This window comes from Anguilla anguilla, chromosome 17 (assembly GCF_013347855.1).
Source record: "Anguilla anguilla isolate fAngAng1 chromosome 17, fAngAng1.pri, whole genome shotgun sequence".
Classification (NCBI taxonomy): Eukaryota; Metazoa; Chordata; class Actinopteri; order Anguilliformes; family Anguillidae; genus Anguilla; species Anguilla anguilla.
The window spans coordinates 24,978,391-24,993,316 of record NC_049217.1 but is presented as its reverse complement, the minus strand read 5'-3'; positions in this window follow the sequence as shown (position 1 = coordinate 24,993,316).

Here is a 14,926-nt window from a genome sequence, read left to right as displayed (position 1 = left end):
GACGCGTTCAGAATCGTCGTCTGTAAGGAAGTCCGGTCTTTCCTTTCCCCATGAGAACACAAGCTCTTACTATTTCTCTGCTCCTAAAAGCCCCCCTGTCTGCTAATTATCCCTGACCTGTAGTGTGCTCCTTTCACTGAGCCAAACATAGTCTATGTTAGCTGCCTTTCGTTTACCGAATGTCTAGTCCTCACGTGTGATTGATCCCCTTATTTCTGTTGCTCTTTCTGTGTGCATGTGTTTTTTGTGCATATGTGATGGTAGTGTTGGGCTATGCATGGACTTGTGTGTGTATGGGTGTGTGTGTGTGTGTGTGCATACTTGTGTGTTTGTGTCTGCGCATACGTGTGTGTGTTTGTGTGTTTACGTCTGTACAGCTGTTTTAATGGAGAGATATTGTTCTCAAAATTACTGTTAATATATTTTTGTTTGTGTGAACACACTTAAACCTAAAAAAAGCTTTCTAATAAATTAGTCTCTGGGAAGGTATGAACACAACATTTTTCAGTTGTGCTCATAACTTCCATTCATGTTTGTTTCTCTGCAAACCAACAGGGGCTAGAAAGTTAGAAAATGATATGCATGGACAACATTCAATCAAGTGCGTAATTTCAAATGGTCATGGTTCATGTTTCCCTCGAAACTTCTGAAATACATGTTTAAATTAGCCCATATTTCTATAAACTTGGCTCTAGTTGCATCAATTATGAAAAAAGGCCTCATATTTGCAAATAATCATGGGTGGCTTGTCCATTTAAATCTGGCTCGGAGATTGCAGCAAGTGTGTTCTGAAGTAATGAAAATTATGCTTATTTTCATAATGTTTCCCTTTAAATGTTCTTTCAAACAGAACAGCTCTGAAAGCAGTCCCGCAGTTTTGTAGGACGTTTCCCATCAAATTATTTGGTAAATTGGCATCTGCAACAGAGAGTAGGCTGGATACAGCTGAGAATGATTCATCTTCATTTTCCATTTTTGTTTTAGAGGAACCCAGCAGGGTTTTTTTATCCATTGCCAGTTTACAGTAGAAAGCAAATAGAAGAGGCTCAGTTTTGCATTTGCTCTAACAAGAGCTAACCTTTTTGTGCAAAATAAAAAAAAACCCAAAACAAATGTTTGTCGAGTAGATGCAAGTACTGCATCATAAACAGAACTAAGAATCCCTGACACAGACTCAACACGTGTAGCCAACACCTCCGTTCAGGTGACTATTGTTTTGAGTTTCTGAGTGCTTGCTGCTTCGAAATTGTACTTCCTGCTATCTGTGATGAAAAAAAAAAAACATGGCTTCATCAGCACAAGACTGTTTGCACTGTCTACAGATTCAGTTTTTCCAAACGCAGAATCGAGAATTACGAGCATTTCCAGCTAATATTATGGCTGAGAAATAACGTTGTCAGTGCTCTGTGTCAAATCTCTCCTCATATGTACAGGGAGCCCTGTAATGTTTGGGAGAAAGACATATTTGTTCTTGATTTGGCTGTGTAGTCCACAATTATCGATTTGTAATCAAGTGTAGTTAAAGTGCACATTATCAGCTTTTATTTCAGGGTATTTTATGTACTTTGGTTTCATGTAGAAATTGCAGCTTTATATATATATATAACCCCCAGGAACCATAATGTTTGGGACATATTAATATTTTGTGAATTAAAGTAGTCATGTTTAGTTCCTTGCATGTAATGACTGCTTGAAGTCTGTGACCCATAGACATCATGACGAGCTGAATATCATTTCTGCTGATGCTCTGTACTGCAGCCATCTTCAGCTCCTGTTTGCATGTGCAGTTGGATTCAGATCAGGTAAATGACTTGTCCAGTCAAGAATTTTCCAGTTTTTGGTTTTGTTGCTTAAAGCAGTATGTTTAGGATCATTGTCCTGCTGTGGGATGGAGCGCTGTCCAATGAGTTTGGAGGCATTTGCTTGAATCTGTGCAGATAAGATGCTTCTGTACCCTGCAGAATTACATTATCAGTGAAGACAAACGATCCAGTACCCGGGGCAGCCATACATTCCCAAACCACAACGCCCCCCCCACCACCCTGTGTGATTGTTTTTTCTTATTTCTCAGACTCATAAAGGTTGTATTGACTTTCATTGGTACAACTCGGGTCCTCATATTGAAAACACCAATAACAGATTGATTTAAAAAAAACTAAAATTGCAGACCCCGGAGCCGAATCACAGGGAAAAAAAGAAAAAGGTATTTGTCCCAAACATTACGGAGCCTATTGTAGATGTACTCATTTTAATTAGCTACTTGCTTCTTCACAGTATATGTGTTTACGCCCTACAGTTTTCACATCTTAAAGTCAGGGTTTTTTGTCTGTGGAGCTAATGAACAGTTTGATTTAAGAATGCATCAGCACAGCGCAGACTGTTTCCCTGTGGCAGTTATGTGACATTTTAATGAAATGTTGTGTAAGAGCTGCACTGCTTAAAATAGAAAATGTTTCTTTCTGTTTGCATGAGATGAGTGTGTGTGTGTGTGTGTGTGACTATTGTTTTCTGCATGAAGTATATTAGGTGTCCCACCCAGTACAACTAAGAGACCCCAATTCAAACCACCAGATTTACCCTAATATACCGTAACTCAGATTGCATTAATGAATTCCCTTTATCATTCCACGAGGGGGTCTGATGGTCCAACACATGGAAGATCTAACTGGCTCTTTGAGTAGATTGGATGAGAGGTGAGAGAAGAGGCAAAGAGATAAGGAGGCAGGAAGAGAGACAGTGCAACAGAAGGAATGAGAGATAGCTTGAGGGGCTGAGAGAGAAAAAGAGGGAGAAAGAGGAAAGCGACAGGAGGGTGCTGATGATCTCTGAGCCCTGTGGGCTGTGCTGCTGGTGCCCCCGCTGGTTCAGACATTACATCACAGGCATTTAGCAGACGCTCTTATGCAGAGCGACTTACACAACGTCTTTACATAGCATTTACATTGCATCCATTTATACAGCTGGATGTATACTGAAGCATTGCAGGTTAAGTACCTTGCTCAAGGGTATAACAGTGTCCTACCTGGGAATCGAACCTTCAGGTTACAAGACCAACTCCTTACCCATTATACCACATTGCCGTCCTCATATTTACTCCCCTGTTTCTCCGCCCAAGTCTGGCTCACACATCATATCAGGACAGGGCCCAACCCAAAGAGATAAGAATGAAGGGGTGCAGCACCGGATCTGCAAGGTCTAAAATCATAATGGGGGTTATGTTTTAAACGTACGCACATCTTGAGTTTGAGATCGGACCGAGAAGCACCACACACACAGTGTGATCAGTGGGTAAACAAGAAGGTTTTCCGCAAGTTTCTTGTCCTTCTCTTTCCCTGCCCTCTCCCTTGTCCTCGTCTCCTTTACCAACCCTATCTCTCTGTGCCCGCCTCTCTCCCTCTGTCCCCGCCCACTTTGTCTCTGTCCCTAATTCTTTCCCCTGTCCCCACCCTCACTCTCCTTTTGACTATTATTGAAAGAGCAATTCTGCTCCACAGTTTTCAGTGCCCTCCCTTCTATCACCGTCATGCTCACTTTTCTGTGTTTAGCCATCATTTCCTCCACATCATCCTCGGTCTTTAGTTAATAATGATGAAATATTATTGGCTCACGCAGGCTCTGTGCTTAAGTGAGGAACTGCAGCACTTAGGAGTGTGAGTGAATTCATTAAACGCAGAGCTCCCAGGGGGCCACACGGGAACGTGCTTCAGAAACTCGCGGCCGGTTAAGGATGAAAAATGACCCTCTTCAGGGCACCGTAAAAACCACCCACCCCTGCTCCTCATAACCTCGTCCTCTCCTTCCATCACCCCTCCGCCGCACAAAGGTTTGAGGAGAGCGTAGATGAGTAAACCCTGAACTGCTAAACATCTTTGTTGTGCTGGGAAGTGCGGCTTACCCACCAAAAGGCAGAGGAGACGCTTGCAGAATGCAGAAGGCAGAGGTAATACTTCAGAGGAAGCTCTGAGGAAACTGTTGATCATGAGAGAAAAAAACCCTGTGGGAGGAGGGGAGGGGGGTGGGGGGGTGGGGGGGTCTTGGTCTTGTCTAATCCAGAATGATCCAGTTTCATCGTGTGTCTGCCTGAACCTTCACATATGAGCACGGAAAAAAAAAAGTTCAAAAGGTCTGGTGCTGCTTCTTTGGTACTGCGTAAAGATAGACAATGATGAAAGAAACGGTTACGTAGGAGGTTCTTACAACTCGGGTGTGATGGACAGGCGAGAAAGGGGTCATCTCTCCTGCACCCTCTGTTAGTGTAGTGATTCACATGGTGCACTGCTATGAGTCAGACGAGATGCGTGATGCATTACGGTGCAAAGGCACAGAGCAGCAGCCGGGCGGTTTACCATGGTACAGCTACATGAGGCATTAGCATGGCACATTAGCAACGGTACATCAGTGTGTGCATGCAGTAGCATTGTGCACTAGCATGCACACCGCTAACGATAGCGCACTGCTGTGGAGCCCTGTGCTGTGTGAGGCGGCCATAGATATCTGCAATGGTTAATTAGATTCTGAAAAGCTTGTAATTAGAGGGAAAGGGGACGAGCCCACAACCTGATAGCGGTTCGATGCGTCGCGTAATCAAGCCGGTCCGCTCAGCTGTGGCAGAGTCTTTCCACATCGCTCTCTTTTCCATTAAACATTTCATTATTTGTTTTTCCAGTTCTGTACATGTTTGGCCTTTTCGGTCTCCTATGGCGCATTTCTGTTAATGTTGTCGCGCCACGTCATCACATTCTCCCAGGAGCAGTGAACAGGGTGACAATGTGCTGATTTTATATGCAGGACCTGAAGACTGGGAGTTAAATTGCTCAGTCATCATCAACAACACAAGACTCTGAAGCGGCCCTGGATTTTTCAGGGTTGGGAGAGGAGTCGGGGAGAATGACAGACCACTGTGACCTCCGGGCAGAGTGGTGGCGCTGTGGGGGGAAAAAAAGGTGAACCAGAGAAAGGAGAACATATAGTGACCTTGATGGGATAGGTGAACAAAGAAAGCCAAACGAGAGCTGGGCGGAGGGTGAAATTGGCCTCTGCCTACAGAAGGGCTCCCGTTCTAATCTGAGCACTATGACATCATTGCTGACATCACGTTATGAGGTTATTAGTCCACACTGCTGCCTGCAGAACACAGAGAGAGTGGGGAGGGGGAGAGGAGTGGAGAGAGGAGTTATTCATGAATCCATCAGACTTCTCAGCAGGTCTAAATATGGGAATTAGCTTTTATAACTTAAGTGAGTCCAAATTCATCATGAAAATCCACCCCTGGGAGGTCAGCTCTCAAAGTAAAGTGAACTTTAAAGTAAAACTTTCTCTAGCTCTCTCTCTCTCTCTCTCTCTCTCCCTCTCTCTCTCTCTCTCTCTCTCTCTCTCTCATTTTGTAATTTCTTAATTTTCCTCCTCTCCTACCTCCATTTTCCCTTTTTAAAGTGGAATGTTTTTTTCCCCCTTCTTGGCAGATTGCTTTTTGAGCTCTGATCTGTGGACTGTTCCGTTCTCCTCATGGCCATGTTTTATTTATAATTAACCGTGTAGTCCTCCCCAAGGATGCCAGAACCAAGCTGTAATTTGGGCTGCAGTTACAATGCTTTGGAGTGGGAAAGAAAGAATTAAATTGATGAAGTGCATTTTAGAGAATGCTTGGGCACTCATTTTCCTTTGATGTAAAACGTTTTTTTTTCCTGCACTTTGATTCGTGACTCAGACATGGATTTTTTTTTTTTTTTTTTTAATCTAACAAGGAAACTAAAATGGCAGAGACAGGCATGGGTAGACGAGCCTAGGCACATCATCGCAGCGGCCTTTGCCTGGTCATCCCCCTGCCATGTTACACGTTCTTCTCGACAGCCTTTGAACATGCCTATAATTCAGACGTGATTTGTAACATGGCACATGGTACAACGTGTTAAAGAAGGCGTTTTGCATCCATTGTGAGGGCTATTAAATGATCTTTGCTCTGGATTTGATTTATAAAGCTATTGTAAGCTAATGAGGGCATTGTACATGTGTCATGAGGGCTTTTGAACGTGCCTTGCCTTAGACATGATTTATAAAGCTGTTACGGCGTGTTCATGAAGCCAAATGTACATGCTTCATCGGGGCTTCTAAATGTGCTTTCCTTTAGACATGATTTATGAAGCCGTTACAACATCTTGATGAAGGTAATATACATGCTTTCTAATGGCTTTTAAATGTGACTTATACAGATGGTACAACATGTTAATGAAGGCGACGTACAGCTCACCCCTCTGGCTCTTGAGCTGCTCTTCTTGATTTAGAGAATTCTGTACCTCGCTGAACACCAAACACCTACTGCCATGTCTTACAGCTGCAGTACAACATGGATCCCTGAGTCTCGGCTGGAATTTCTCTGATCATACCTCTCTCGCACTTTCAGTCTCACTGTAACATTCACTCTCATGCTTGCTCTCTCACACACACATACTCTCACTCTCTCTCTCACACACACTCACACTCTCACACTCACTCACTCACAATCTCACACCCAATCGTACTGTCACACACACAGACAAACACTCGCACACTCACACACACTTGTACTGTCACTCTCTCACACGCTCTCACACTCACACACACACACAGTGAGTACTGGTTTCATATCCACGTACATGCGGTGTGTACACGGTAAGCTCCTATGGTTCCATAGCAGTTCAGAACTACAATTTAAAAAAAGAAGTTTCGCCTAGGTGCTGTGAGTAATGGGTCTTGACAGATGTGTAGATAGTTCCTTCTGGCAGAAGAGGGGATGAAATATCTCTCCCTCATATCCCTCCTCCTCTCTGGAGCAGACGTACTGGCCCCAGCTCCCATCTAAGGTACAGTACAGACATTCTCCTCGTGGACCTCCTCCTCTCCTGATGAGAAGAAGAGATATTCTGCTTGCGTAGCTTCACTTCTGTGGGGGAGAAGTAAAGATGTTCCTTTTGTGTGCCCGCTGCTCTCTAGGGGAGAAGCAGAAACGTTCCCTTCGTGTGTGTGTGAAAAGGGGGAAGACAGATATGTTCCTCTGAGTCTCCCTGGGGCTCGTCTCCCAGACAGAAATGAATCGGGGGGGGGCGAGGGTTTGGGGGTGGGGGGGTCCCAGACAGGGAGGCAGCTTCAATATGAGTCATCTCTCTTACTCCCCACCATACCCCCTCTTTGTTGTTTCTTTCCTTGTGGAAAGTTTAGAACTTTTTCCGTGGAAGTGATCGGCTTTCATGTTAAAGACTTTCAGATTTCATTTTTCTCGGCCCCTTTTTCTTTGGTGTGAGCTGACATCGTGAGAATATGGCTTAATATGCACGCCTGCCTCTGTGCTCTGGGGGGAAAAATAAAAATTCAGTAGCATGGCAGGAATGCGCATTCTCTCCTGCTCCGGATCAAAGGACGGAATGAAACGGCGGATGAAATGCAGGAGTGCATGCAACCCCGCAGCTTCTGACATTTCTCTTTTGTTTCAGTCATTGATCTTAGATTGCTCTTCCCACTCTTGCCGTCAGCCCAGCGTCGGTGTCTGAGGTTTTATTTTATTTTTTATCGGAGAAGCAAATTAAATTATTTACAGAACCTTTTTCGGGGTGTTTTTTCTCCCCCCCCCCTCCTTGCTAAGCACACAGTCCTTGTTTGGTGACAGCCCGGGCCATTACGCCAGGAGGGCTCCGCGCTGCCGCTGCGGATCTCATAAAAAGCGCGCGGACACGCCGGCGGCTCGACATCTTCAGGCACGACTGCACGCGTTTAATGAGCGCGTGCGGAACGAACATAAACCTTCGCACAGGCGCGCGAAAACAAACAGCAGCGCCCGCCTCTGGGTCCCTTCGCCGTACGCGACGGTCGGTTTCTTTCGCCCGTCCTCTGGGGCGCCTCATCGGGAACGCGGGATTTGGCGGTTCGGTCTCCTCCGACGAGCCGTCTGACAGCGATGGCCGCGCTGAGCCTCCTGCCAGCTGCCGGGCAGAGGGGGGGGGGGGACTGCGAAACGCTCGCCCCGTTTCTACCGCCGGGCCGCCAAGCACTTTCATTCGGGCTTGTTTTGACGGAGGTCGTCGAGGAAATGTTTCGGGCCCAGGATCGAGCAGACGTGGGCTGTAATGGGAAAGCTAATTGAGTTTGTGACCAGCCTTAACCTAGGGGTGAGCTGGTGCTTTACATTTGTAAAATGGCCAGAGCGTGGCATTGAATCGCAGAAGACTGTTGGAAACGTCCTTGATGGATATCCAGTGCATGATGCCGAAAGGAGGTTCCAAAAACCATTAACCACTGTGAGGTCACACAAGACAGGTCTTTCCGTTCCTTTTGAGCAATCCTCACAGATCCTTTGAAGTAACCAGATGGTCAGCTCCGGCATTTCGGCTTTGTTACAACAGGAGACTCCATTTGGTAACAGGGCTCTCCAGTGCTGTATTACAGTGCAAAACATCCATGATGCAGTAATGTTCTTGGTCACACTCCTTCATAAACTTACCTAAGATGCATCCATTTGGGATGTTTTTGCTTCAGTCATAGGAAGACAGGATGCTCAATAAGAATATTAAGTGTTAAGAATATAGAGCAGAGTATCTGGCAGGTGCATAGAATCTGCACCATCCCATTATTGTTCATGTTGATTCATGCACCTTATAGCCCACATTGAATTAGGACTGTGCCAGTGAGTACTGAGGCTGGAAACCTCACAAGGCAATGTAAAATTTCCCATAGTACCATAGAGGGAAGGAACGATACACGCTGCAGGGTAATCCCTGCCTGATTGCTCAACAGAGACCCCTCTGGTCAGTCGTATACCTGTGATCTGCCTGTCCCCCCCCTCCAGCAGCCTCCCTTGCACAGTCCTCCAGTACAAATGCCACAGAAGCTTTGCTAAATTTGAATAAATACATTTGGCATTTAGCAGATGCTCTTATCCAAAGTGACTTACACAGCTTCCATTCTTTGTACATTTATGCGGCTGAATATATCGAAGCTATTCGTGTCAAGTACTTTGCTCGAGGGTACAATGGCAAATCTAATGGAAATCCAATCCACAACCTTTGAATTATGAGCACAGCTCTCTGACCATTATACTGCACAACTGCTTTTTGCAGTGTGACTCATGGCACTGTCAAGCGTACGCATATGGGGGAATTTATGTTCCATATTGCGCTCGTGTTCGTCTGTGCCCTCCCGAATTGATGAAGAAAATTGCAACAGTAAAAGGCCAACTGTTTGGCGAATTCTGAAATTGAGTCGAGAAATGTTTTTTTTTTTTTTTTTTTTAAACATGGAAAGGCAGGTCTGACATATTTCCTTCCCTTTGATAAATTAGGCTGTTAGAAAGGTACCATGCATGATCTACAACAATCATACAGAGTCGCTTGAGTAATGGACTCGCTGTTGAATAACGGTCTCTCTCATAACGGTGGTATGAGCACCCGACGTAAATTTGTAAGAGTGCAGCGACGTGCTTCTTAACGTGGGCCTAATGTAAGAAGGCTGAGATGTCTGTTTAATGTTGATGGATCTGCCGACGGTCGCCGTCGCCGTTGCCGTCGCGGCGGGAAGGGACGGCCGCGCCTCCGCGGAGCGCCCGTTTTTTCAGTTTACGGCCTGCGACGCGAGTAGGAAACGGTCTCCCCTGCTTCCCGTTTGGGCAATCCGTGCTCCACGGCGGGCAGGCAGGCTGAGGGGGGGGCGGGTGGATTTAGAGTGAAATACACAGCGTGGTGGTAGTTAGTCCAGGCATAGTCTGAAGAGATGAGTCTTCAGGCCACGGCGGAAGATGGGTAGTGAGGGGGAGGTTCGGAGAGCGACGGGGAGTTCGTTCCCCCACTGGGGAGCGAGGGTGGACCTGCGGGACAAGACATGGGGCTCAATCGAGCGGGACGCCGCCGCTCCGTCTCCCCGTCATTCGGCAGAGCGACGGGCGGGAGGGGCTCCCAAAAAGCCTGTGTGCTCTCTAGGGGAGAGGCAGAGGCCAGAGCCTGTTGATTAATTTAATTAATTTGAATGTAACATGAAAATACACATGTGTGAGTGTATGATCGTTTGAGTGAGGGCTAGGCTCACTCACAAATATTATTCACCGTCTGTGTGTGTCTGCGTGCGTGCGTGCATGTGTGTGTGTGTATTTCTGCATTTGTGTCCGCATGTATATGTGCGTGTGTGTATGCCTGCTCTTGTGAATAGCTGTGTGTGTGTGTGTGTGTGTGTGTGTGTGCTTCCCTGTGAATTTCATTCCTATCTATTTGTGAAGTGTGACGCTAAGGATGACCGGTTAAATCATTGGCGTATCGGCCAATCAGCACTGACCGTTCGCGTTCCGGGTCACACTGCAGATCCGGCTCAGTGCTGTATCTCTGCCGCAGCACTGCCAGCCTCACCCCCGACAGACGCTATAAATATCCCCCCGCTTTTAAAGCCCGGCCTGGCCATATGCCCCGCGGAGCATCCCTTTCCATCAGCATGCACCGAAAAGGGACTGTTCAATCTAACCGCAATAAGCCCCCGTGTCCTTGACTGGCAAGCCGGCGTGAGCAACCACTGCTTTTTTTATCGCTCTGCACAAATCATCGTTTCAAACATCGCTGATGGTGTAAGACAGAAAATGAATCATTTAGTCTCAGTGTTTAGGGGAAGCCCCAGAGCAGCTGGGCTTATCTGCATTCGAAACTAATTTGGGCGAGAGATTTCTGAATGACGTCAAAGGCAGTCTGCAGATCTTCTGTAGCCTTCTGCACTGAGGAGACACATCAGTAAATGATAGCATCATCAGAATATAGGAGCGCTTTGCAATTAGTTACAAAGGAGGCAATTCTGTTATTATGGACAGTGATTAGAAACACCCTATAATGTGAGCAAATAGATTGTATGTAAAAACAAGACCAGGTCAAAACCTAGTATATGGCTGGACCGTCCGACCAATGATGTAGCGTCATAACTCGGCCGACCAATGGTGTAACTTCATCACTCAGGCACTCACTCAGTCACAGACATTCGTGGTTGTAGGGCTGGCCCCGCTGTTGCGGTCCAGCCAATAATGTAACCTGTGTAAGTTGCTCTGTAGAAGAGTGATAAACTGCTAAATGGCTAAAATGTAAATGTGAATTGGGAAGGGGGCTCTTTTGATATAGGGTGGGGTGAGTTGAACTGGCACTGGAGCGAGTGTGCACAGCATGGGTAACAAATCCCACCCACAAAACAACACAATTGTCTATAATAACCGACTCTTCAAATGGACCCACAGGTATCAAATCAAATCAAATAAAAGTGACAACATGTTCAGTCAGTCAATCTTCACATTGATCAAATTAACGGCAGCTAGGTGACAATCCTACAGTGGCGGCTCAGATGATGGGCGGGGCCGGGTGGCGATGGAGGGGAGTGGCAGGCAGCGACAGAAGTGGGCAGGGTGAAGGCGGTGACGAAAAAGGGGGCCGGACCGCAGTGGTGGGGGAGTCAGTAGCAGCGCATAATTATAATTAGTTAGGGCTATTTTAATTATTGCAGATTTCCTGCTCTTTGAAATTATCTCCCACAATGCAGCATGATGTACAGAAATATACTGTTTAAAAAGCCATTGGCCGCACATAGTTATTGTCACGGTAACTTCTGCCCCACCCTCAGCTATTTCCAACGGTGCAATTTAAGCTGGTGAGCAATGGCAGCTCACTTGCCGTGATTCACTTCCCCCCCAGGCAACTGTCAGGATCTAGGCCTTAATTATCTATTTCTGTCTCCTAATCTGGCTTTAAAAACGTAGATCAGCACAGCTATGTCATCATGGTTTCCTTTGTGATAAGAATGGTCTTACAAGGCGACTTCACCTGGAAGAATAGCACAGGAATCACAGCAACGCGCAGAGCTCTGATTCCAGTAACTTCCGCTGTACGTCTGACTGAAATGTCCACTTGTTTTTTTTTTTAAAGCCTGTTCACCTTCACTGGGGTGACACGTCAAGAAGAAATGGAGACCTTGTTCCATGATCTGTTCAATCAGTTCCCAGTTCCCTACCTGAGATTTTCTTATGTGTACAGGAACAAGACAGCCTTTCTCTGGACCAATGACATGGATAAGGTGATATTTAAGTGGCAGGATTATTTCCCCATGAGTGAAAACCTATTGGTCAAACTATAAAGAGCTTAATGGTACTCAGGAAAGAGTATCTAGGGTACAGATAGTTGCAAAGTGGAAGTTTCTTTTAGGCCTAAATCAGACAACAAATAAAATAGCACATAGTAATACTGGCAGGATGGTAGAAAACTGGAGTAGTTAAAAGGGTATTTGGTTTGAATCTTCAGAGGGGCACTAATTCATCATTTGTATAAAATAACATGACTTAAAGCTGTTCAGGGTATACGAATATAACAAAAAATTTTAACAACAACTGGGCATCAACTTTTTCATATTTTAAATAGAACCCTGGGCTGCTTAGATAATTTGTTAAAATATGATTACATAATCCAGACTACATGTAATCTGTTGCCAGGCAACACTGTTCAAATTGACGGGTCAATTGAAAGCTCTTCTGTTCAACCCACATGGCAGGTGTATGCTCAGAAAAGTTTTTATCTTTTTTTAGGATTATGAAGGTTACGTAATGGAAATGCTTTCTCTCAAATTATGAACCGTAGCAACATATCAAGGGGAATAAATTAGATGGTTTACGCTACACTTGTCCGATAATGTTCTCGTTTTTTTATGTGCTGTTAAGACAGCCCTACCAATCCTTTGAATCAATCAAATGTCTGAACGCAAGTTAATTTGGAATCACTTGATTTATGGCAGGTTATTATATGAGAAATGCAGCACAGAGATAAGGGGAAATGATATCGCAGGCTGTCTTTCACATGACAGGCTGATGTGTGTATCCTCAATGCAGTGGCATTTATTGCAGGGTAGAAAAAGAAGAATAGATGTATTGAAGATTGAGGTACATAGACACAAAGGAAGACTAAAGGCTAAAGAAACTGGAAGCAACTCTTGCCTCACTTGCTTAAGTTATCAAATTCTAATTCTAAGGTCAAATGTTGATTGAATCCAGGCCAATGGCATTTTAGAGAATCACTGTGTGTCACAGAAGGTTAAAAAAAAAAACAAGACTTGGTTTAATGTGGAGACCGCACACTGGCAGCAGCACGGGAATTCAACCCTCCGCCATTTTGTCATCTTCGCAGGACCATCTCAGTAACGCCCGCCGTGAAAATGGTTATTGAAGGTGGCAGTCCTCCGTGGCGCACGCTGCCCGACCGGCACTTCGTCTCACCGCGTGGTTCACCGGCTGAGCCGCGCTGTCATTGTGCCGCACCCAGAGGGCCGCTCTCCGCGTGTGGCTGGTGCCCGTGCCCCAAGCGACCAGAGTCATCGCGAGTGAGGCGGGCAGTCTCGCCAATCCAACCCTGAAGTGGCCCTGAAGTCAATATGAACAGTGTGTGTGTGTGTCCATTTATTGTTACTGTGCCTTTAATAATAATAATAATAATATACATAGATAATGTACTTGAAATATGAATATACATTTAGAGAGTCAGTGAGAGAGACAGAGGGAGCATCAGAGGAAAGGAGGAGAGAGTGAAAGAGGCAGGAGGGAAAAGAGGCCTCATGTGGAACATTAGACGTTTGAGTCTGATCTCTGAGGGGATCACCCCACTTTGATCACCCCCCAGTGTGGAGTAATCCCCAGTGCGCAGGGCTGATCCCTCTCATCTCCATTTCAAAGGACAGCAGGGTGAGATCTGTCAGAACGGATCTCCTCAGCACATTGTGGCTGAGGCCCTCCAAGATGCCATCTGAACATGTTTGTAGTACTTACGACAGCACAAGGACATTTTGGCCCAAGCCTCTGGGAGGGCAGATGGAGTTGGAACAACTACATTTTTTCTTCCAGGGTGAAAATGGAGAAAAAGAATTAGCATGGGGGAAGAGTGAAAATGTCTGAAGTTATGAATCAAGAGCTTTCTCTCCCACTCTCTCTCTCTTTCTGTTTCCTTATTTCCATCGCTTCCTGCATCACTATTCCTCTCAGTGCCTTATTTTGTTTCCTTTTTTCCGGCCCAACCATCAGCGTCAGTGCTGAAATTTCCATGTTTATCCTGCCAAGCCCCCCTGGGTATCCAGATGAGTCATTCTGGTCTGCTGGTCCCCTGATAAGATTGTGCCGGCGGTAATGCTAAGCGTCTCCACGCAAACGAACAGTCCTTCCACCTGTTCCCGTTAGAGACGGCTGAGCGAGAAAAGTTTTTCCGCAACCGCTCATTCCACCGGACAAGGAGACTGATCAAACAGGCCTGACCGCGGGAACGCCGCCGACTGCTTCGCCGCCTCCCCTTTTCCTGTTTCTCACCGTAATCAGAGCCGTCGCGACATTCGCCCTGCCGCTCCAACGCGGCGCCGTTTCCACTCGCAAACAAATGATCAGAGACGATTTCGATCGTGCAGTCGTCAATGACCATTTTAAAAGCTGTGCGGTTCTTGATTTATTATTTTTTTCTTACAATGCACTGTACATTTCTGGGAAGCTCTTGCTTTACTGCGACAACAGCAATAACGTTCTGCGTCATCTGCAGCTACTCCTAATGGTGTCTTCAGAAATCCCCTGCATGCAGATATTCTGGAAGTTATAAAATGTCTATTTGCCCCTTCAGACCTGACCAGGGAGGCCTGAAGATGAAGCTTTCGATTCTCACCCTACTCTTCAGTGAGTTCACTGAGTAGGCCATTGTGTACAACTCTGTGAAGTCTGAGTATATTTCTGGGCCTTCTTGGTCAACATAGGATATTGCATGAGCTGAAGTCATTATATCGAGCTGCATAAACTATTGCAGAGTAAAATGGCGGCTGTGTGTCATGACAGACAAACATCTTGGGAAAAAAAAACCAGTTAAGTAGCAGCATGATGTTATTCACACAACGTCGCCGTAGGAGAAATTCGGCATGGAAATGCCCCTCG